We start from the raw sequence: 24524 nt of genomic DNA on the forward strand, positions 1-24524 counted from the left end.
TAGCCGCTAATGTACGTGGATCGGCCAACGTGGCATCCCAGGCCTTCATGAGGGAAGTTCGTTGTACAGTTGGTATATCCATCTTTGCAGGCACATTCGTAGCTGGAATATGTGATCTGGTCACTCGCCAGATCGGTGAAAACATCTGGCATGCTCTGAGCTGCGCTTTGAATATCTAATATGCGCTACACTTTAGTCTTAGACTGAGAGGCATGGGGATCTAAATGAGACAAAGTGGGAGTCATCCACGATAATTCACGATGTTCTTCAGGAACGTTGACGTTTTTATCTCCCTCTAAGATGGGAATATTGTCTCATAGAAGTGACAATCCACGAAACGAGTGGTAAATAGATTGCATGTCAAAGATTCTAAGTAACGAATGATTGAAGGAGAATCATATCCGACATAGATTCCCATCCTTTCCTGAAGCCCCATTTTTGTACGTAAATGCGACGAAGTCGGCACATAGACCGCACAACCAAAAACGCGCATATGCATTTGTATCTGATAACCAACTGAATGGTGCTATATGGTTGGGTTGCAATAGGCCTCAGGCAGACCAACATGGTCGTGAGTAATATTGCATGGCCCCAAGCAACGATCAGGAGCTTGGTACATATGACCAACGATCGAGTAATCATTTGTAAGCACTTAATGAATGCCTCTACTAGGTCGTTCTGGGTGTGAACATGGGCTACTGGATGTTCAACTTCAATCCCAACTGACATGCAATAGTCATTAAAAGTTTTAGATATGAATTCTCTAGCATTATCTAATCGAATAGATTTGATCGGGTAATCAAGGTGGTGAACCCTGAGCTTGATAACCTGAGCCAACAGTTTGGAGAATGCAACGTTCCTTGTGGACAACAAGCACACGTGTGACCAATGTGTGGAAGCATAAACCAAAACCATAAGATATCTAAATGGTTCGCAGGAAAGGTGAATCGGTCCACAAATGTTCCCCTGAATGCTTTGTAGAAAAATAAGAGGATTCAAATGAATCTTGTCATAAGAAGGCTTAATAATAAGCTTTCCCATGGTGCACATTTGACATGTGATTCCTTGAATCGAACCTGAACTTTGGGTTAGTGGATGCCCGTGTGATGATTTGAGGATACGGCACATCATTGTTTGTCCAGGGTGTCCCAAACGATCATGCCAAAGTATAATTTCGTGGGTGGTTGAAGAGGTAGGGTCAGCCACATAGTGGCTTTCTATAGGGCATATGGTCGTAGTATACAGACCACTCGGGATACGCTCTATCTTCTCTAGAATACGCTTCTGGCCATATTCGTAGAAAATGATGCACATAAATTCAACTTCGGTTTCTACATAGGTTTCAGTGTGGTAATTATTATCTTTAATATCCTTGAAACTCAACAACGTTCTTCTGGGACATGGAGAATAAAGTGCCTCATCAATGTTCAAGATTGTACCATTGGACAACGTTATACGTGCCTTACCGTATCTTTTGATCAGGTTGGATGAGCCTAAGATGGTTGTCAGATGTGCATTCTTAAGTATGAAGTTAGTGAAATAGATGCTTTCATGGAAAGCAGTGTGCATGGTTGCATTATTTGCCAGATAACTATCTTTCCCACTAGTCATACCTAGAAATAAAAATTAATTTGAATCGCTCACATGCTTAAAAGTTCTAAAAATAAATATCCTTTCAAAATAATTTAAGTATTCAAGGATGGTAATTAATAAAAACTTAATATCCAAAGAACAAATCACCAACAAATAATCCAAGCATAAAGGAAATTGTTCAAAATTAAACAAAAAACAAGAGGGGTTTGGCCATTAGGTGGAATTTACCCCCAGGGTTCTAAATTTAACTAAAAATAGTTCATGTCTAAGATTCAAATCTTCCATAGGGTTGATATCTTTCTGAAAGTTAGAAACCTCCATCTTGGTACTCTTAGGTTATTCCACTTGCACAAAGTTTGATTCAAACTTCTTACGATGAGAATGATATTCTGCTACAACCTTTTGGGGAGCTTGGCAAACACAGGACCAATGGTCCTTTGAACCACAACGATAGCATATGTCCGCATCCATGGTTTCAGGTGCTTTGCCCTTAGTCTTGACGTTTGGGGCCTTGGGAGCGAGGTTAGGGCGCTTTTGGGCTCGGTTTCCTCCCTAAGGTGGGCCTTAGCTTTGTTGACCTTGACGAGGTGGCTTCTAGCAGCCTCTACCATGCCTATGTTGGCGTTTTGGATGTTAGTTTATGCTATAATGTGCTTTAGGCACAACAATTGCCCCAATAGGTCGAGCTTGATGATTTTTCAACAACAGCTGATTCTGCTTTTAGCAAGAAGTAAAACAGAGATTAAATTCGAAAACTTAGTGAGCTTCTGAGCCCTATATTATTGATGCAGGACAATATTAGTAGGCATAGAAGGTCAAATAAGTCTTCTCTAGGAGATCCTTTTCGGTTAAGGTTTTGTTACAGAACTTGAGAAGTGATTGGATTCGACAAACTTCATAATTATATTCATTCACAGACTTAAAATCTTGGAAGCGCAAATGGTGACGGTCATGTCTTGCTTAGGCAAGAAGATGTCCTTTTGGTGATCAAAGGGATCAGCCAAAGCAACCCAGAATGTTCTTGGATCTTCCTCAGCAAGATACTCGGTTTGCAGTGCCTTTTGAATGTGTCTTCAGATGAAATCATGGCAGTGGCTTTCTCAGCTTTCCTAACTGGGTTGTCTGTCCATCATCAATAACGGGATGCAAATTCTTTGCAGTGAGGTGGAGCTTCACATCTTGGACCTACTTAAGGTAGTTTCTTCCAAAGACCTTCAAAGCGGTGAAGTCAGTGTTTGTTCAAATTTGACATGTTCTTGTCACAAAATAAATGGACAAGATGTGGTTAGTGTAATGGAGAAAAAATCAATCCATTCTCATAGGAGTAGAACATTCAGGTTCTAATAGACATGTATTGGTTTAAATTGACATGAAAAAAAAAAAACCTTCGGGTTTTCATGGGTGATGTTTTGATGGAAAACTTCAGGTTTTCAAACAAGGCATGTTTCTAGAAACTTTAGGTTTCAAAATAATTATGAACTTTAGGTTCATATGTTCCTCCAGACAAACACAAATATATATACAGATATATGCAACAAGAAAATATGCAAATAGATCTTCAGGTCTTGATAATAATGAATTAATTATTTGGACTTCAGGCCAAAATGTAAATTATGGGTGAAAAAAATTATAAAACCCATAGGGCCTAAAAAAATAGGCATTTAAACTCAGGGCCCAAAATAATGGGCTAAAGCCCACGGGTGGGTTGAGTAATTTAAAATGTTCAGCCCAGGCCCAAAAATTGCGCTAGGTTGGGCTCGACTAGGCTGTAGGCCTAAGACAAATAGGTACGGATTTGCTACTTGGCAGTGTATGTGTTCCCGGGGGGCGTGATCGAGTGCGTCGTAGGCTAGGTGCACCAAATCACTAGCTATGGGCTGGGATTTGGTGCAGTTGGGTACAGGGAACTCGAAGAGCCATACGGGGGCTAGGTTCGATTGCAGTGGGGGCATAGAGACACCAAAGCCTAATTGGGTTGGTGTCATTCGTATGCCAGGCTTTAAGTGAGAAATGCATATGCACAAACGTGGGCTGTAAATGTAGACCTAAATGGCTATGGCCTAAATAAGGGCGCCACTTGTGTACAATCCAGATAAGAATACACCAGCACAGCGGTTAGGATCTAGTGCGGTGGAAAAACCATGGCCAATAGGCCGGTGTTGGGTAGAGAGAAGCGTCTAAGCCTAAAGGGCTGGTGCTTGCCAAGAGATAAGCCAAGCCTAAATTGGCTTGGGTTTTTTTTATCTAAACACCCTAGCGTGAGCTCGCCAGAGAAGAAAATTGGTGCCACGGCTTCAGGCAGTTGTGTTGTGGTGCAAAAAATCACAGTGAAAGCCGTGGGTTCAATTGTAACCCAAAAATTTGAACAGAAAGTAAAAACTCTCAATGTTGTTTTTAGGAACCCTAAAATTTAAATCGAGATTTCGAAAGAAAAACTGATGAAATTCAAACAAATGTTGGTTAAAAATCGTCGGTGACAACTTCAGGTTGTTTGGATGGTAGCCGTGGTGGCCGGGCTGTTGGAAATGTGCCCTAAAACCAATCATATGATGATACTTTACGACATTTCACATGTTAAAGTAATCTACTTTAATATAAAGGGCAAAGATTATTGTTTTAAGCCGTCTCATATAAATGGTATATGCTTAAACAATAAGTCCAAGGAATATGCAACTAGGAGAATGTGATCTAAAGAAGTTAGATACATGAGACCATTCTCTTTTGTATACATATCCTAAACATTCCTGATCATAGGATTGCTAATTGGGCATTGACAGTCCGTTAAGATTAGTACGTGCTATGTTTTCTCTTAGGGATAGTGATTGGTCTTGAGTCATTGGTGTGACTGACACCAAGACAGGCATGTGCGTGCTCAATAGAGAATGAGTCCACTGAACACGATTAACGAGGAGTTCTCATACTTATGTCACATGAGAACTCATGGTTGGGATAATGCAAAGTAGTTCTTTGACATGAGGCATCATAGTTGTCTTGTGGTTAGGTCTTTGATCTTTTATTATGTCAAAGTCACTCCATCAGAGGGTGTCCATGACACAATTGGGATTAAGCCACTTAGCCATGGAGGCAAGTGAATGTGCAACAAGGGATCTCTAGCCTTCAAACCGTTTGAAGGAGAATATTCTATGATATGATTAAGAATCTCAGGCCAGAGTATGAATAAGATTTAGGAAATCTTTCCAAATCACATTCAAGGTAATCATATAAGTAAAAGAATCACATTGGATAGTAGACATGAATAAACTGTCAAACCAAACAATGTGGTCAAGAGTATTGTATTAAAGAAAGACTGTATTGCATTGTAATCCTAAACTGAATAGGTTCTCCACCTCTTCTGATTAGCTTGGGTAACCATGACATACTGCTAGGTGTCACTCATGGTTTGTGGAAGCCCTAAACGTGTATAATCACTAAAGGGAGAATTGAAAGTAAGTTTCAATTTACAATTGATATGAAGAGTTATAATCGCCCACTGTCTCGCTAAAAGAAACCTAATGGATCGTACACCGTGTAAGGTAAAGATTGAAGAAATAACGGAGACGAGGAAGGATAATTAAGTGGTTTAATTATTTATGGAAAATATTAATTAATATGATGATTAATCAAATGAATAAATTTGTTTTAGACCTCGGGTTAGTTTTGTGCCGCAAGGCCTAATTGGACTTGAATGTCAAGTCTAATAACTCAAGTTGTATGACAACTTGAAAGCACAAAGGGCTTGAAAGCCCTATAAACCCTTAAGGCCAGGCCATATAGAAAAAGGGTAGTGAACTTGCTTTAATTGCAAGTTTGCCACTACATTGTGAGGTGGTATAAAGACAACTTTATAGCCATTTCATCCTTAGGGTTTCTTTTGGAGAAAAGATGAGAACACAAGCTCCCTTTTCTCTCTAAGAGGCCGGCCACCCTAGAAAGGTTTTACTAGCGTCTAAATCTTCCTAAGTAACTCATCTCCTCATCAAAGCTCTCCTTGGTGTGGAAAAATTAGAGGTTCTCTATTTTGGGAACTTGGAGACTCCTTTCAACCATCCTCCTCCAAGAAATCCATTGGGCTAAGAAGTAAGGAATGGAGGCCCTATCTCTTGGGTGATTAGCCTTTGCTTATGCAAAGTGGAATCAACAAAGGTATAATATTTCTCAACTCACTTTGTTCTTGAGTTGAGTCTTGGTTCACCCAACTACTAGGCTTTGAATTTCATGCGTAAAGTTTTGTTTTTGAGTGCATACAAGCATGATTCCGCCTTTTAATTGTTAATAGCATGCAAAGATGTTGCTCAAATAAACTTGTTTTCACAAATATTTCCTTCAAGTGGTATTAGAGCTTAGGTCTATTAGTTGGTGAATCCTTTGGGGTTTTGTAGTTCATAGTCTTTGATTTGAATGTTGTAATTGTTATAAGCTTTATTCTTGCTTCTTTGAATGTAAATTTTGCTAGAAAATTTGCCATCTCAAATGTTGTAGATGTAGTTCATATGAGCATGAATTTTGGAGCTAAAATTTGGTGCCATGTTTTTGTTTTTTGGGGAAATTCGGCCAAATCCAAGGGGTGGATTTTTGGGTTCATGTTTGTCTTGTTAAAAGTGTTTAAAAATGACTTTGGAACCCCTAAGTACCCTAGGATGTTAACCCCCTTTTGAGTAGTGAAATTTTGAATTTTATTGAGTGAAAACATTCATGGAGCTCTTATGAGTTTTCATGTGTGTTCTTCAATATTCTTGCTTTGTTCATGCCAAGAACATAAAGGTTTGGTATTTTGATTCAAAGTTTTGGTTGATTACATAAAGTCTTTGTTTTGTGTTGGTTGGTGAGACTTTTCAATCACAAGACCTTTTTGAAAGTGTGATTGAAAGTTGAAAATGTGTTTGAATTTTTTTGTACATGATTGGTACTTCTCTTACACACCCATACCTATTTTTTTTCAACACCATACCCATCACCTTTTCAACATGCTTGACTTTAAGACTTTGTTTTTCATCAAAAACCACTCCTTCACACTACCATGACCAGCCATGCCTTCAAAGGGAGTACTTTTGGGGCTTTTATGTAATTACATAAAGTTTTGATACTTTTGTGTATTTGTACTTTGACCCAAAAGTTCACTGTTTTTACGTAAAGGCCCAAAATCACTAAAGGGAAAATTGTTTTGCTCCTTTAATGAAGTTTTTGCATTTGATGAAATTTTTGGGTTCTAGTTGTAATTACATGAAGTAGTGGACTTTTGTGTTTTTACAAAGTGACCTCAAAAGTTTGTGTTTTGCAATAGAGCCCAATGGTTGAGGTTAATGCTTTTTGGCCCAAATTAGTTGAGAACAAAATAGTTTTGTATCTTTAAATGAGAATTGGATTTTCATTTCATTTAGCTCCATCTAAATCAATTCTATGGATACAAAAACCAAATGACAATGTTGCATTCTAGTTTAATTGGTTAAAGTGTTAATTAATTAAAGAAAGGGTGATTATGAACCTAAGCCTACAATAATTGAGCTATGTGAAAGGCCATCTCTCAATTTTTTTGAACCATGGGAATGTGTAGATTAGATTTTGGTTGTAATTTGATATGATCAAATGTTGTAAAAGAGCATAAACTCTTCTTTACTTTAAAGTAATTTGTTTTGATCAAATGTTGTAAAAGAGCATAAGCTCTTCTTTACTTTGAAGTACTCCTTTCTTGTTTTATTTGATATGCATGAAATGGAGTAGTAGGGTCCAACGCCCAATAAGAAAACTCGCCTTAATGTGATTAAACGTGTAACTAAAATCAATCACCATCCCTAGACCGAGATCCAACACTAGGCTCGTGTTGGATCAAATCAAAGGTTCATAGTCATCCTAAGGCCCTAAGGCAACTATATAGTCCATCAATGAATGCACAGCTTATGTTAGTAGTACCATATTTCTTGCATTAAAAACCATTTTACAAGCATAGTGGGAGTATCATATACTACCAAATCAATCGCATGGACCAATAGTTGTAATAGGACCAAATTGTTTTAATGTGATTAAAATGAATGCTTATATGTGATGAGATCTAAAAACCCTTAACCAAACCATTATTAAGTTGACAAGCGTGAGAGTGCTTTGAACATTCTTTAGTGGCCTTCCACTGTGGTAGGCTCAGATCGTTTGTGACTCGTACACCAACTTCACCCTATCATGGGGGAGTACAAAGTGCGTGCTTACACTAGAAGGAGTCCTATACGTATACATGATGTTGTGAAGGTAGGCAACAAGAATGATCAACATCATATCATTGCGAGGTTGTTCTTGAACCCCTACCTAAACTTGCATGGTGGGAATGACTTAACTAAGTGTAATGGAGCCACATCATATCATTGTGAGACATTATTCTCTAGAGCCCAAATAAGATGGGTACTTACATTAGATGTAAATGAGTAAGCGTACTCTCTCATTATTATTGTTACTAGCCAACATCATATCATTATGAGGTGGGCTTGGTAATAGTGAGCTTCCCTTACCCTACTAAGAGTTTCCTCCAAAACTCTCAAATTCCGATGAGGGATATGGAATTTGCCAAAAATAGTGGGTGGTGCTATTTGATTTAAAGACCCTGATCAAATGGCTTAAAATCAATCAATTTATATTTGTTATGTATTTACTTACCGATATATTTGCAAACGCTATCCAAAACTTGACAAAGAAAAGCCGAAGGCTTTAGTTTCCGGACTTGGTACCACAATCCCATTGATTGTCTTGAATGGATTGTATATGTACCTAAGTAGTCTCATCCTAATAATCTTCCTATTGATAATGTATCATTGGAAGAATATGTTAGATAAGTCTATCATAAAGAGGACAACACTTTAAGTATCATAATTCTTCCATTACAAATTGTTGTGTGAAGAAATAAGAGTTGCTTTGAACAACCCTTAGTTAACGCAAACACGAGTGCTTGTTTCTTTGCTACATGAACAAGGAACTTGAGAAGTAAGCACAAGGGCATGGATACTTTATGTGCCATGATCATTCACTTACAAATTGTTGTAAGAAGAAATGAGAGTTGCCTTGAACAACTCTTGAAAGTTTGTAATTATGTTTAGAACATAATGGTTGATTGACAAAAATAATCCATCAATATGGACTGATGATGGTTTTGAATCATTGAGTGTTGAAGTGTTAAACCACTTCAGGAGATGAAAACTAGGTAAGGACTTCACCTTTGAGTCCTTATCCAAATGGTTCACTGAGTTTATTGTAAACTATATAGTGAACAATAACAGCATGTTCTCCAAACGTTTGATGTGTATAAAACAATTGAAATGAGTTTCAAGAGAGAGAGTGGGAGTTTAGGGACCATGATTATTGTAATCAAAGAAGAAGTCAATTGAAGAAGGCGAAAAACTCCAAGGGAACAAACTTTCTTTATGAAAGGATGGACATTGGAAGGGGTATTTGCAAGAAATGTCTTGCAAGTGTCAAGAACACACCTTTCGAAGGTGTTGTAAATTGTTCTTGAATAGTTCAAAACAGTTGGTTCTTCTACTTGAATGCTTGATTCCGTATTAGTAACTATGTTTTACAATCGTTGTAAAAGTGTGGTTAATAAGAAGTAATAGATTAATGAGAGAAGTAAAAGGTACTTCACATTCGGAACGTGAATCAAATATAGATATCTGCGAAAGCAGATAGTGCTAACTTCCTCATATGAACTACCAAAGAAAATGGAAAACAAAGATTGTCTTTACATTTCAAATTGAATAAAGGAACTTAATTCCATCATTATAGTTTTATAAGATGGATAAATGTTTTGTTTGACAAAACATTGTTCTTTATTAATGAATGATTGGATTATAGTAATCCGATTAATTGTCTCTATATTGTAGAGATAATGTGGTAGTATTAACTGTTTAGAATACAATGATGCTTAAAACCCAAAAGGTTACAAGGTAGTGACTAACCTTACTGAGTTGAGACACCTCTAAAACATAAATTACAAGTTGGTCATAGATGGATGCTTTGGATCATTAAATCCAAATCCAATGACTTCTTGTTAAAATTGTATAGGGGCGAAATGTTCGAATCTTTATTCTTTTAGGAAAGAAGAAAGAATCACAAAGTTGTTGAGGTTAATTCACTTAGATGTTAGTGGCACTTTTCCACAACATTATACTACTCAAGTTGTATAACATTCACCGAAGATCGCTATTGGTAGGACTATAGTCTATTTTGAATAAACACAAGTCGGAATACTTTGCTAAAGGTTTCAAAGAATTCAAGAATGTAAGTTGATGAGTAAGACGTCTAAAGTATTTACCTCCTTATATTTGATCCAAGGAAAAGTAGCACTTTAGATGAGTTTCCTTGAAAGATAACAAGGAAAATAGCCATTAGGAGAAGAACAAACTCGAATAAGACTTAGTTTGTTGGATCTTATCAATTACCCATATATAGGATATATACTTCTAAAACAATATGATTGTCAATTAGAAGATCTTCCAAAATTTTCATGACTCCATAGAATGTAGTTAGAAAGAAAGACAAGTCTTAATCATGTTAAGATTTGGGGTTGTATGCTAATAAACAATATTTGTTTGAGAACAATCTTGTGGGATATCCTTCAATTAACCTTTGGATATCACTTCTATAAACCAACTAACAAATGTTGTTTGTTGGGTAGTTCATTTTAATCCTACATTAGGATTTGCCTAAGATAGAGCAAATGAACGAGAGATAGAACTCAAAGAATGGGTTCTTTGAGAGACAAGATGATGATCAACAAATATAACAACTAGTTCCTACACCACAAGCTCCAACGTAGTCGAGAAGGATTTATAGACCGTCTCAGTTGAATGGTTTGAACTTTATGACTATGTCATAGAGTTACACCTCTTAATTTGAAAGAAATAAGAATGAAAATCCTTATGACTACATTGAGTGTATATATGAGATATACTCAAGCAAATGTTATAGTGCCATTTGACCCGAAATAATGAAACCTACATAGCTAAATGGTAGCTTAAGGTGACTACAATCAATGAGATTGGTTGACTTGGATGAAACCATCTTTGATGTAGTCTTCGTTTCAATTAATTCGAAGATTGCTAGCTACAACTAAATGGCGATTCAATGTTTGGACATAATATGGGTTTCCGAAACCCTTATCAAGATAGTCTTGATAATATATGTCTAAAATTTGGAATCACAAGACGTGTAAGTTGTAGAGATCCATCCATAATGAATCTTAGCAAGCTAGTGGGAGCCATAAGTGTCTTATGAGAGAAAGATCAAATCGTTTGATTTCTCATAAAGATGTAAATGAATATTTTGTTTACTAGGTTTACAAAAGATTAGTGGGAGTTAATCATATTCCTAAATTTGAACATATATATGATATATTAATTTTAGGAATTCTTCTTCCTTAAAGTTATGACTTTAAACAGTCTATAACGATAGAATGTATATGGGAGACATAGTCTACATACATGGGATGGAAATCTATAAGGATAGATTTCAGCATATAATAGACAAAATATGCTAGGAAGTTTCTCATATGATGATAAACTTCAATCAGAAGGACAACTCTAGTGAGACTAGGAAGTTGTTCTTCTTAAAGGGAACGTACCCTTGACTCCTAAAGAAACATAATGCGTAAATAGAATCCTTTATGCATACGCAGAAATGTGATTTACGTATTTCATATTGTATGAAAAACATTGATATGAGTTGTACCTAGAACGGTACAAGACGATATCAGTGCAAGCCCAGGATCAGAACCATGGCAACTGTCAAGTGAGTCCTTAAGTATTAAGAAATACTATAGGATATATTCCTCAAGAATGAGGAAGAATTAAAGTAACGCAATGGAAGTGTAAAAGTACTAGAATATGAATCTAATATCGTATCCACCATTGGATGTCTCTTCATTTTGAATGAAGAGATAATTGGATATCTCTTTATTATAACTAAAAAGATATTTGGATGGAAACGTTATAAGTAATGACTTTAGCGTGTTCCATCATGCAAAATATATTGCCATATAGAAGCTTACAACAATGTCGTTTGGATGGGAAAGTTCATTTATGAACTCTTGATGTGATATAAAATAGCACACAAACTTAAACCCTTTTTATGTAGTTGTAGTATGAATAAGTAGGGATCGTTATAGGCCGGGGATTAGAAGGGATGCTAATCGACTCAATTTTAACTCTAGAACATTAAACTAGACTCTAATGACTCAAAACAAACTAGAATGACTCAAAACAGCACAGAATAAGCAAATTTACTCAAAACGGAAACTAAGAGTGATTTTGGACGAATTCTAACTTAACTTTGACTCAAAACACTAGAAGAAACAAATTTAAACAGGTTCTAACTAAGTAAACATGAAATATTAAAGGCGAATTGATTTTTGACGAATTTAAAACTTAAACAAACAAGTCACAGCAACAAAGTAAATTGATACGAAATTGGGTGAATTCATGGGTGACAGGCTAGCTAGAGGGTTCTTCTCCACACATGACACATATGCATGCAAATCGATTTCCAATTATTATTCCAATAAACCATGAATGACAATGCCCCAAATTAATTGTGAATTGCACAAATTAACTCTCAAATTTCCCTAATTTCATTGAATTGCACTCAGTGACGCAATCAAATTATTCTTATCAAGTTCCCTATATGAACAGCATGATAGAGATACATATCAAAGATCATTAAGTTCCATGAAAATCATAAGCATTGACATGGTAACTATGAAAACCATGATACTTTTGCCAGGAATTTACTTAACACGATTGTGACTAGCAACCTCCACTACTTGCAAATACAAGTTCATAACGATTAGGTGAAAATCCCTTATATTTTAGCATCAAATTCATGCATGCAAATTAAGTGTGCAACCTCAATCAACATACAAGAATAAGTTATCAATCAAACAGTTAAGCAAATCACATTCATGTTTTACAAAACAATAATTGGATGAAAGCAATTCATATCACATATATGTTCATGGCTTTGAATTCTCCTCTAGCCAAAACGAGTTTAGCTCCTCATGTTCGCACTTAAACAAAGATAACTTAAATTAAACATTGAAAACAAAAGATAGAATACACCTAAGAACATTCCAACAATCCAAACTTGAATGGCAGGCACAACTCCAAGGGTCTCCTTTCCTTTCTCCTTGCAAGGTTGCGACACAAAGAGGTTTTTCTCTGAAATTAGGTTATGGTGTGTGTTGGATGGGTTGTATGAATTATGGTGGAATATGGATGAGTGGTTCGAATTGTGTTGCAGAAACATATTTATTTCAAAGGGAGAAGGACGCGACATTAATTAAATTTTGGGAAAGATTTGCACTCCAAATCCACAAAGAAAAAGGCTAATTAAAATCAGAATCCAAGATGGAAAAGGGAAAGAGAGGTGCGGTAGATCTTTGAGGAAAGGGGAATGCCTTGCACGGCAAGGGAAGGGGTTTTCTAGAAGAAATAAGTGCGGCTCCCTTTAGGAATAGGATTAGGCCTTCTAGAATCATTTATTTAAATGTCCTAATATAATTAGGGATCCTCCTTGCAGCTGGAACCTAGGTGGTGTAGGATTAGAATAGGTTTAGGACAAAATAAGGTAACTTGGCTAACATTCCTTCTTTCTTGCTGGGCTCCATATCTTCTTTGTCTTGAATTAATTCCTCCATCTCTTTAGCATATTCTTAGCCTTTCTTGAAATTCAAATTCGTCCATCTACCTTGCCCCATGCATGTTCTATCCATTCCAAGCCTAAAACTGCTCTAAAATGCTCCAAATTGCCTTTTCTTGCCACATTAGCCAATTGAACCAACAAACAGACAAAAATAGCTTAAATCACTATAATAAATAGAAACTAACTCACTAAATGCAAGGAAATAAGCTAACAAAGTCGCATAAATATACTCGTATCAAATTCTCCCCCACTTAGCTTTTGCTAGTCCCCGAGCAAAACAAAAGAAACAAAACACAATCTAGACCTTCCAACATTTGCCTCAGGGATTTCCAATGCAACATGACATATTAAAAATCACCAGTCACATAGATTTTAGCCATCCCTACTCTTGAGTAAACATTTAACTGCATTCCCTCAATTCCTCACCGAATATACTCTCTATTTTCAACAGAATTTTTGACTACATTCCCTACACTAAATATATGTGAGAAGATTGATGTAAACATGTAGACTAGCACTCACATATGTTATAACAAAGAAAGAACTTTCTAAAATTATTAACATAAACATGTATGATCTCATGAATGGAATGCCACTACTTAGAAGTGAGAACCAGGGCCATATGCTCATACCAATCTCAAACTCCACATATTGAAAAACAAAACAATCAAGATAGAAGTCCAAGGGTTGTAATGGGGCTAAGGTATTAACAAACAAAGGTAAAAGATAAACAAGGGTTCTTCAAGTAATAGTAAGCAAAGTAATGAAATAAACACTTAGAATTCACTTTTGAATGCAGAAATCAACTTTAAACACCCATGGGAGATTCACACAACACTTAGGGCCAGATTCAAACTTTTGGACCTGTTCTTCAACAATCAATACTTGTGAGTTCATTCTCACTTATTTCTCAACTATTTTTCTTTCTTTTTCATGTTTTTTTTTTTTAATTTTTTTTATTTTTAGATTTCAGATTTCCAATGAAAACCTTCCCCAAGTCTTTTTTTTTATTTTTAGATTTCAGATTTCCAACAAAAACCTTCCCCCACACTTGTTTTTCTGCATAATTTTGGTCAAAAGGAATTCCCTTTAAGTCATGCTCCACTATTCTTTAAGAACAAGGGTATGGATAGCCCTATTTTAAGCTAGGTAAGGATAATGTGGCTAACAAAGAAAATAGGCTAAATAAGGCTCAAAGGGGTTAAACCTACAATACAAATGCAAAGGGAAAAGGCTTTTTGGCTCTGGTTTAACTAAACAACTTCATCTTATTGTATGTTATGCACTTAATATCATGCTTTGAATGAAACGGGTATGAGTTCTAGTATTTGGATCTATAATGATGAAAACGCATTCTAAGTAGCAACCAAGCAAAGAAATAATGAGATCATGCAACGACTTTAGAAAACAAGAAATCAAGATTAATAACTCCCCAAATAAAGTTTAGGCTTAAGTTTCTCAGGGTTGCAGCGTTAGTTTGAGTTCCTTCCTTCAAGCATGTTACAAAAACTGATTTTTTTTCCTTTGTGATTACATGTGAATTCGTAAACAACAACTACAACTAAGCATCAACCAAAGAGCATATCAAACTTCTATCCATGTTTGTAACTTTCTTTAACAGTCATGCAATTAAAAACCAAATCTTCATCATTGTGTTGGAAGGCACCCTAAGACACAAACACACAAACAAAAACGACTCTAAAAACGACTGTTTTTGGGTTTTTTCAAAACTTTTGTCGAATTTTTTTTTCAAAATTTTCGGATTTTCTGTTAAAGGGCATATTAAAACACTTAAAAACACAATAAAAACACTTAAAAATAGTGAGTAACAACTTTTAGAAGTGGTAGGTGATAAAATTCGAAAATAAGTCATGGAAAGCATCTATTTACCCCCCCCCCCCCTCAAACACTTATACCAAACATTGTCCTTAATGTTTCAAACATAGAATCAACAAAAACAATCAAACAACACAACTAACAAACACGACATGTATGGCAAAGTAAAAGCAATAAAGAGTAGGGTTAAGGAACGCAAATCTGGTTGTGGAGTCGGAGATTCCTAGGTCTTCTTTATTTGAACACATGGGTTGCTTGCTAAGAAGCGCTTGCTTTAACATCTTCCAGCCGGACGACACTTTCATTCAATCTTCACTAGGGCTAACGGCATGGAGGGGTACATCCTCCACGACATGCTCCTCAAAGTACTCATAATAAGGCTTCAAACGGTGTTCGTTCACTTTGAAATCTTGGCCGGTCTTTAAACTTTGAATTTGGACTGCACCATAAGGAAAAGCATTAGTAACAGCAAAAGGACCAATCCATTTAGAACATAACTTACCTGGAAACAATTGAAGGCGGGAGTTCAAAAGTAACACTTTCTGCCCTTTTGAGAATGTCTTGCTACGAATCATCTTGTCATGGAATGCCTTTGTTTTCTCCTTGTAAATATGAGCGTTCTCATAAGCCTCGTTCCTAATCTCCTCAAGCTCATTCAATTGAAGCTTCCTATGAAGTCCAGCCGCATCTATGTCCATATTGAACGTTTTGACGGCCCAATGTGCTTTGTGTTCTAATTCCATGAAGAGATGGCATGGTTTCCCATAGATGAGCCGAAATAGGGACATCCCAATTGGTGTTTTGTAAGCCGTACGATACGCCCACAATGCATCATCCAAACGCAAGCTCCAATCCTTTTGAGTTGGCCTAACTATCTTCTCCAAAATCTGCTTGATTTCTCGATTAGAAAGCTTGGCTTGCCCACTTTTTTTGAGGATGATAAGGTGTTGAAACCTTATGCATGACGTTACACTTCTTGAGCAGCGCCTCAATGGTTCGATTACAAAAATGGGAACCCCCATCATTTATTAGAACTCTCGGTATCCCAAATCTGGAAAAAAAATGTTAGTTTTGACAAAATTTACAACCACTTTGGAATCATTAGTACGGGTGGCTTTTGCTTCCACCCATTTCGATAAAATTTACAACCACTTTGGAATCATTAGTACGGGTGGCTTTTGCTTCCACCCATTTCAATATATAATCAATAACAAGTAAAATATAATTAAAACCATGAGATGAAGGAAAAGGACCCATGAAATCAATGTCCCAAACATCAAAAATCTCAACAGAAAAGATAAGGTTTTGCGGCATTTGATCTTTTGCACCTATATTGCCCGTTCTTTGACAACGATCACAAGTCATACAAAAAGTTGTAGCATCCTTAAAGATAGTAGGCCAATAAAATCCACATTTTAACACTTTAAGGGCTGTTCGTTGTGTGCTAAAACGACCCCCACATGCATAATTATGATAGAAAGTTAAAATTGAATTAAACTCAGAATTGTGCACACACCTACGAAGAATCTGATTAGAGTAATATTTCCACAAGTATGGGTTATCCCACACATAAAACCGTGCATCCGTTTTGAGTTTATCATGTTGGTGCTTATTTAAGGTGCTTGGAACTTGTTTAGTCACTAAATAATTCACCAAATCAGCATACCATGGCTCACTTACCTCAATGGACAACAACTGCTCATCTGTGAACATCTCTTGGATAGGTAGTGACTCTTTATTGTGCACCAAATGGCTCAAGTGGTCAGCCACCACGTTTTCACTTTCCTTTTTGTCCCGTATTTCAATATCGAACTCTTGGAGGAGAAGCATCCAACGAATTAGCCTTGGCTTGGTCTCTTTCTTGGTGAATAAGTACTTCAACACTGCATGGTCAGAATAAATAATAACTTTAGTGTCAAGTAAATAAAAACGAAACTTATCTAAAGCAAACACAATAGCAAGAAGTTCTTTTTCAGTAGTGGAGTAGTTCAATTGAGCGTCATTCAAGGTCCAGGATGCATAATAGATGACATATGGCTGCTTGTTCTTCCTTTGGCCTAAAACAGCTCCTATTACATAATCAGAGGCATCGTACATGAGCTCAAAAGGAAGACTCCAATCTGGTGAAACTATGATGGGGGCCGAAGTTAGCATCTCCTTGAGGTGATTGAAGGCCTTTTCACATGCTTCATCGAACACAAATGGCACATCCTTTTGTAGGAGTCGGCATAGAGGTGTAGTGATCTTCGAGAAATCTTTGCTGAACCATCTATAGAATCCTGCATGTCCAAGAAAAGAACGAACCTTTCTCACCGAAGTAGGAAAGGGTAAGTAGCATACAAGATCTATTTTTGATTTATCAACCTCAATTCCCTTTTCTGAAATTATGTGACCCAAAACTATGCCTTGTTTTACCATGAAATGACATTTTTCCCAATTTAAAATAAGGTTAGTTTCAATGCATCGTTTCAAGATTAAAGTAAGATTAGCTAAGCAATCATCAAATGAATCACCAAAAACACTAAAATCATCCATGAAGGCTTCAATAATTTTTTCAACAAAATCTGAAAAGATACTTACCATGCATCTTTGAAAGGCGTGCATTACATAAACCAAAGGGCATTCGACGATAAGCAAAAGTACCAAATGGACAAGTAAAAGTTGTCTTTTCTTTTTCATTTGGAGCTATAACAATCTGATTATATCCCAAATAACCATCAAGAAAATAATAAAAAGAATGACCGGCTAACCTTTCAAGCATTTGTTCAATGAACGGCAAAAGGAAGTGATCTTTCCTTGTGGTGGCATTGAGCTTCCTATAATCAATGCAAACTCTCCAACTTGTTTGGATACGGGTGGGCACAAGCTCGTTCTCTTCATTCTTTACCACAGTGACTCTAAATTTCTTTGAAACAACTTGAACCGGTGAAACCCAACGACTATCCGAAATTGGATAAATCACTCCACAATCAAGAAGCTTGATAATCTCCTTCTTCACAACTTCCATCATTGGAGGGTGGAGTCGACGTTGAGCCTCTCGAGTTCGTTTAGCCCCCTCCTCTAGAAGTATGCGATGCATGCATGTTGTAGGACTTATCCTCTTAATGTCGGCTAAGGTCCATCCAATGGCTGTTTTGTACTCCTTCAATACCTGAACCAGTTTTTCCTCCTCCAATGCCGTGAGTGATGAAGAGATTATGACGGGCAAAGTTTCTTGGTCTCCTAAGAAAACGTACTTCAAGTGATTTGGTAATGGTTTAAGCTCGAGGGAGGGTGCCTGAATCACTAAGGGTGACAACTTATTAGTAGAAATGGGAATTGGAATTGGAATTGGGATTGGAGACTTACCAATATGTTGTGGCAAGGACTCAAGGGCAGCCACCATCTGCAATTCTTCACAATTGGGCACGGCAAGGGAATTTTTATGCATGTCGTGAATGTACATAGGTTATGTCCCTTGTTCTTTGAGTCTCATTCCTCTTGTAATGGTTGTTTCAAGGGCATCCTCATTTAGGTCTTCAAGATATTCCTGCGCCAATGAATTGATTATATCAATAAAAAAACAACAATGATCATCAATAGGATACCTTATGGCTTCAGAAATATTGAAATCAATAATGTCGCCATCAAATTCCATTGTCAATGTCCCTTTGAACACATCAATCTTGGTACAATTTGTTTTCATGAATGCTCTTCCAAGTAGAATCGGCAAAGGAGGAGAATGGGTTGAATCTTCCATGTCAATCACATAAAAATTTTCCGAAAAGATTAAATGATTAACTTGCACCAAAACATCTTCCAAAACTCCTTTCGGATATGCATTAGAATGATCGGCTAATTGAATAATAACTCCATCACTTTTCAGCTCTTCTAAGTTCATAGATGCATAAATAGAGTAAGGCATGACATTAATGGATACACCTAAGTCTAACATGGCATGCTCAAACTTAGTATTGCCAATAACACAAGGGATTGTTAAACTACCTGGATCTTTGCATTTAGGAGGTAATTTCCTTTGTAAAACCACTGAAACATTCTCACTTACCCTTACCACTTCCTTGTTGTGCAAAGCTCTTTCAAGAATTTGGCATACTTTGGAACTTGGTTGATTGCATCAAGGAGCGAGATATTAACTTGCACCTTTCTAAACGTCTCAAGAATGTCCTTGTCATTCTCTTCTTTCTTAGATTGCATAAATCTGCGAGGGAAAGGCACATTTGGTGGAATAGGGTTAGAATTAACCAAACTTGGACCTAACTTACCTGAATTGGATGGTTTAGGGTCCTTAGAAGGTTGTGGCAATGGTTGTTCTACCCTTGCCGTGGCCTTGCCTTTTTCCTCCTCCTCTTGCAACAACTTTTCATCCTCCTTTTGGCTTGATTTGGATGGTTGTGGGTCGGTTCCAACTTCCTTGCCACTTCTTAACGTGATAGCCTTGGCGGTTTCCAATCCTCCTCTTGGATTCACAATGGTTGAACTAGGCAGTTTGCCTTGTTCTCTAAACTATCCCATGAACTCTGCTACTTGCCCCATTTGCTTCTTCAATTCGTCCACCTCTTTAGCTTGATTTTACATCTCTTTGGTTTGATTTTGTACTCCCTGCGTCAAAGAGGTGAGTAATTGAATAACTTTATCATTATCCAAAGACATACCTGAGTTTGGTTAGGCTGGAGGTGGTTGAGTTGCATTGGTGCAAATGGTCTTTGAAATATCCCAGGGGGTGGCTGTCGAAATTCTTCTTGTTGTTGAGTTTGTTGAGGCTCTCTCCACTTCATGTTTGGGTGATCTCTTCATCTCGGATTGTAAGTGTTGGCGTATGGATCATGTCTTGGTTGATTTTGGCCTTAATAGCCCACGACATTGGCACTTTCCCATCCCCTATTCTCTGTCAATTGAGGACATTGATCATTGGAATGTCCTTGCATAGTGCACACACCACATACACTTGCTCTTTGCACTTTAGATCTATCAACAACTTGTGACACAAGAACAGTAAGATTAGCCAATTGAGATTGAATTTCAGAAATTGCACTTACCTCGTTCACTTGTTGTTGTTGCCGTAGGGGGTCTCTTTGTCTAACTCCTTCATATTGTTGCGCATTTAAGGCTCGATTTGCAATTAAGGTTTTAGTATCAATTGGTGTTTTGTCAACCAAAGCACCTCCTGCCGAGGCATCTAACATTTGTCTCTCAATTGGAAGAAGTCTTTTGCAGAAATATTGAATTAGAAGCTCTTCTTTCATTTGATGTTGAGGGCATGATGCAACTAGAGTCTTGAAACACTCATAATATGCTGGAAATGATTCTCCTTGGTTTTGTTGAATTCCACTAATCTTCTTCCTCAAAAGAATGACTCTCAAAGTTGGGAAAATTTTCTCTAAGAATGCTCTTTTTATGCTTTCCCAAGAGGTGACGGTTCCAGGTGCCAATTCATATAACCAATCCTTAGCCTTTTCCAAAAGAAAGAATGGAAAAGCTTTCATCTTCAAAATGTTCCGATCTACGGTGATTGGGGTCATGCTTAAACATACCACTTCGAATTTCTTTAAGTGCTTGTTTTGATCTTCCATGGACATCCATGGTATTTGGGAATATGATGCAGCAAACTAGACTTCAATTCGAACTCCTCGGTCTTGCCTTGTGCTACCCTAGGGGATTGAATGCATAGGGGTACGTCATTGTTCAATCCCGCGGCTGAAAGTTCCTTGATTGTTTGATTATCCACATCCATGAGTTGTTCTTCCTCTTCCTCTTCTTCTTCTTCAAACTCAGATTCAGAGCTAGAACTAGGTGGATTAAGTTCTGGCTCCTTCCTCTTTCTTCTCAAAGTTCGCTCAAAATCGTCGTCAAACTCCAAGATATGTGCACGAACAGGTTGAAAACTTTGAGTCATAAACTAGTACCTAAAATTAACAAAACAAAATGGAACAAAAATTAGAAACTAAAACTAAAAGATACGAACAGAAACAAAGGGGGATTAGCAATTTTGCTAATCCCCGGCAACGATGCCAAAAATTTGATGTGATATAAAATAGCACATAAACTTAAACCTTTTTTATGTAGTTGTAGCATGAATAAGTAGGGATCGTTATAGGCCGGGGATTAGAAGGGGTTTTCTAGAAGAAATATGTGGGGCTCCCTTTAGGAATAAGATTAGGCCTTCTAGAATCATTTATTTAAATGTCCTAATATAATTAGGGATCCTCCTTGCAGCTGGAACCTAGGTGGTGTAGGATTAGAATAGGGTTAGGACAAAATAAGGTAACTTGGCTAACATTCCTTCTTTCTTGCTGAGCTCCATATCTTCTTTGTCTTGAATTAATTCCTCCATCTCTTTAGCATATTCTTAGCCCTTCTTGAACTTCAAATTCATCCATCCACCTTGCCCCATGCATGTTCTATCCATTCCAAGCCCAAAACTGCTCTAAAATGCTCCAAATTGCTTTTTTATTGCCACATTAGCCAATTGAACCTACAAACACACGAAAATAGCTTAAATCACTATAATAATAGAAACTAACTCACTAAATGCAAGGAAATAAGCTAACAAAGTCGCATAAATATGCTCCTATCTACTCTCTATTTGGTTCCAACTAGAAAGTGTCTCTAGTGTACCGACAATGCGACACTAATGGGGCGATAGCTCAAGCCAGAGAATCAAGGTCTCATCAAGATCCGAACTCAAATGAGAGAATGAACCACATGATTGAGAATGATGTATAATGGTGACATCGTTATTCTCAAGGTTGCTTATATGGATAACATATAGATATCCATTGTCTAGGCGTACAACTCAACCATTTTTGAAATGACTACAGAAGAGGTATCATCACTGATGATCAAGCTGATTAGCTCTAGTGCAAGTGGAAGATTGTTGGAAATGTGCCCTAAAACCAATCATATGATGATACTTTACAGGCATTTCATATGTTAAAGTAATCTACTTTAAGATAAAGGGCAAAGATTATTGTTTTAAACCGTCTCATATAAATGTTATATGCTTAAACAATAAGTCCAAGGAATATGCAACTGGGAGAATGTAATCTAAAGAAGTTAGACACATGAGACCATTCTCTTTCGTATACATATCCCAAACGTTCCTGATCATAGGATTGCCAATTGGGCATTGACAGTCCGTTAAGATTAGGTTGTGCTATGTCTTCTCTTAGGGAGAGTGACTGGTCTCGAGTCATTGGTGTGACTGACACCAAGACAAGCATGTAGGTGCTCAATAGAGAATGAGTCCACTAAACATGATCAATGAGGAGTTCTCAAACTCATATCACATGAGAACTTATGGTTAGGATAATGCAAAGTAATCATTTGACCTAAGGCATCATAGTTATGTTATGGTTAGGTCTTTGATCTTTGACTATGTCAAAGTCACTCCATCAGAGGGTGTCCATGACATAGTTGGGGTTAAGCCACTTAGCCATGGAGGCAAGTGAATGCGCAACAAGGGATCTATTACCTTCAAACTGTTTGAGGGATAATACTCTATGATTTGATTAAGAATCTCTGGCCAGAGTATGAATGAGATTTAGGAAGTCGTTCCAAATCATATTCAAGGTAATCATATAAGTAAAAGAATCACATTGGATAGTAGACATAAATAAACTATCAAACCAAACAATGTGGTCAAGAGTATTGTATTAGAGAAAGAACATATTGCATTGTAATCATAAACTGAATAGGCTCTCCACCTCTTCTGATTAGCTTGGGTAACCATGACATACTGTTAGGTGTCACTCATGGTTTGTGGAAGACCTAAACGTGTATAATCACTAAAGGGAGAATTGAAAGTAACTTTTAATTCACAATTGATATGAAGAGTTATAATCGCCCACTGCCTCGCTAAAAGGAACCTAATGGATCGTACCCTATGTAAGATAGAGATTGAAGAAATAGCGGAGATGAGGAAGGATAATTAAATGGTTTAATTATTTATGGCAAGGATTAATTAATATGATGATTAATCAAACGAATAAGTTCGTTTTAGACCTCGGGTTAGTTTTGGGCCGCAAGGCCCAATTGGACTTGAATGTCAAGTCCTAATAACTCAAGTTGTATACAACTTGAAAACACAAAGGGCTTGAAAGCCCTATAAACCCTTAAGGCCGGCCATATAGAGAACACGTAGTGAACTTGCTTTAATTGCAAGTTTGCCACTACATTGTGAGGTGGTATAAAGGCAACTTTATAGCTATTTCATCCTTAGGGTTTTTGTTGGAGAAAAGATAAGAACACAAGCTTCCCTTTTCTCTCTAAGAGATCGGCCACCCTAGGAAGGTTACTAGCATCTAAATCTTCCTAGGTCACTCATCTCCTCATCAAAGCTCTCCTTGGTGTGGAAAAATTAGAGGTTCTTTATTATGGGAACTTGGAGAATCCTTTCAACCGTTCTCCTCCAAGAAATCCATGGAGCTATGAAGTAAGGAATGAAGACCCTATCTCTTAGATGATTAGCCTTTGCTTATGCAAAGAAGAATCAACAAAGGTATAATATTTCTCAACTCACTTTGTTCTTGAGTTGAGTCTTGGTTCACCCAACTACTAGGCTTTGAATTTCATGGGTAAAGTTTTGTTTTTGAGTGCATACAAGCATGATTCCGCCTTTTAATTGTTAATAGCATGCATAGATGTTGCTTAAATGAACTTGTTTTCACAAATATTTCCTTCATGGGTATGCCTGTAGGCCATCATACTCGATGGTGCAGGAGATGCGACACGATTTGGGCGTTAGGTTTAGGGTTTCAGCCTAGAGCTGTGGCTCTAGGATTGGGTTTCTCAGTTTGGGGAAGGGGATGGCCCATGTGACAAATATATGTAGAACCTAAAATTAATGAAATTTGATGCATATTCAATATATAAAATTAATGAAATTTGATGCATATTCAACATATAATTTAATGCATGGATGGATATATGATGCAATTCATGACAATATCAATTCACATAATTCGACAATTATGAATATAATGCGTGCACAATTTATGTAGGATCTAAAATTCGAAAGACGTAAAGTTGGTTCATGCATTATGGTGAATGTTCATGTTATCAGGGCTGCAAAAATATCAAGATAAAAATTGTTGTTTTGAAAGAACCTGATTGCGTGATGATATTAATGAATTGGTTTAATGTAGAAAACTTCCATGTCAGATTCCTAAGCGTAGCGGTACGAGCATGCTGATAACGTGTTGTGGCCTATATTTAACTGACAGGGAGACGGGGCCAGCGATACAGAGAAAATATCGAGAGAGATATGTTTGTAGGGTTGTGTAGAGGATGTGTTATTCCCCCTACACAGTGCCTTTATTTATAGTAATAAGGGAGAAAAGAAATCCTTCTCTTCCAAGGAATACAAGTCATAATAGGGTAAAATAACTAGAATCAAATCTAATCTAGGATTTACACAATTACAC

Source organism: the organism of the source record quoted next, unplaced genomic scaffold, assembly GCF_019419815.1.
Source record: "Pyrus x bretschneideri cultivar Hongxiangsu unplaced genomic scaffold, Pyrus_bretschneideri_v1 Contig15, whole genome shotgun sequence".
NCBI lineage: Eukaryota > Viridiplantae > Streptophyta > Magnoliopsida > Rosales > Rosaceae > Pyrus > Pyrus x bretschneideri.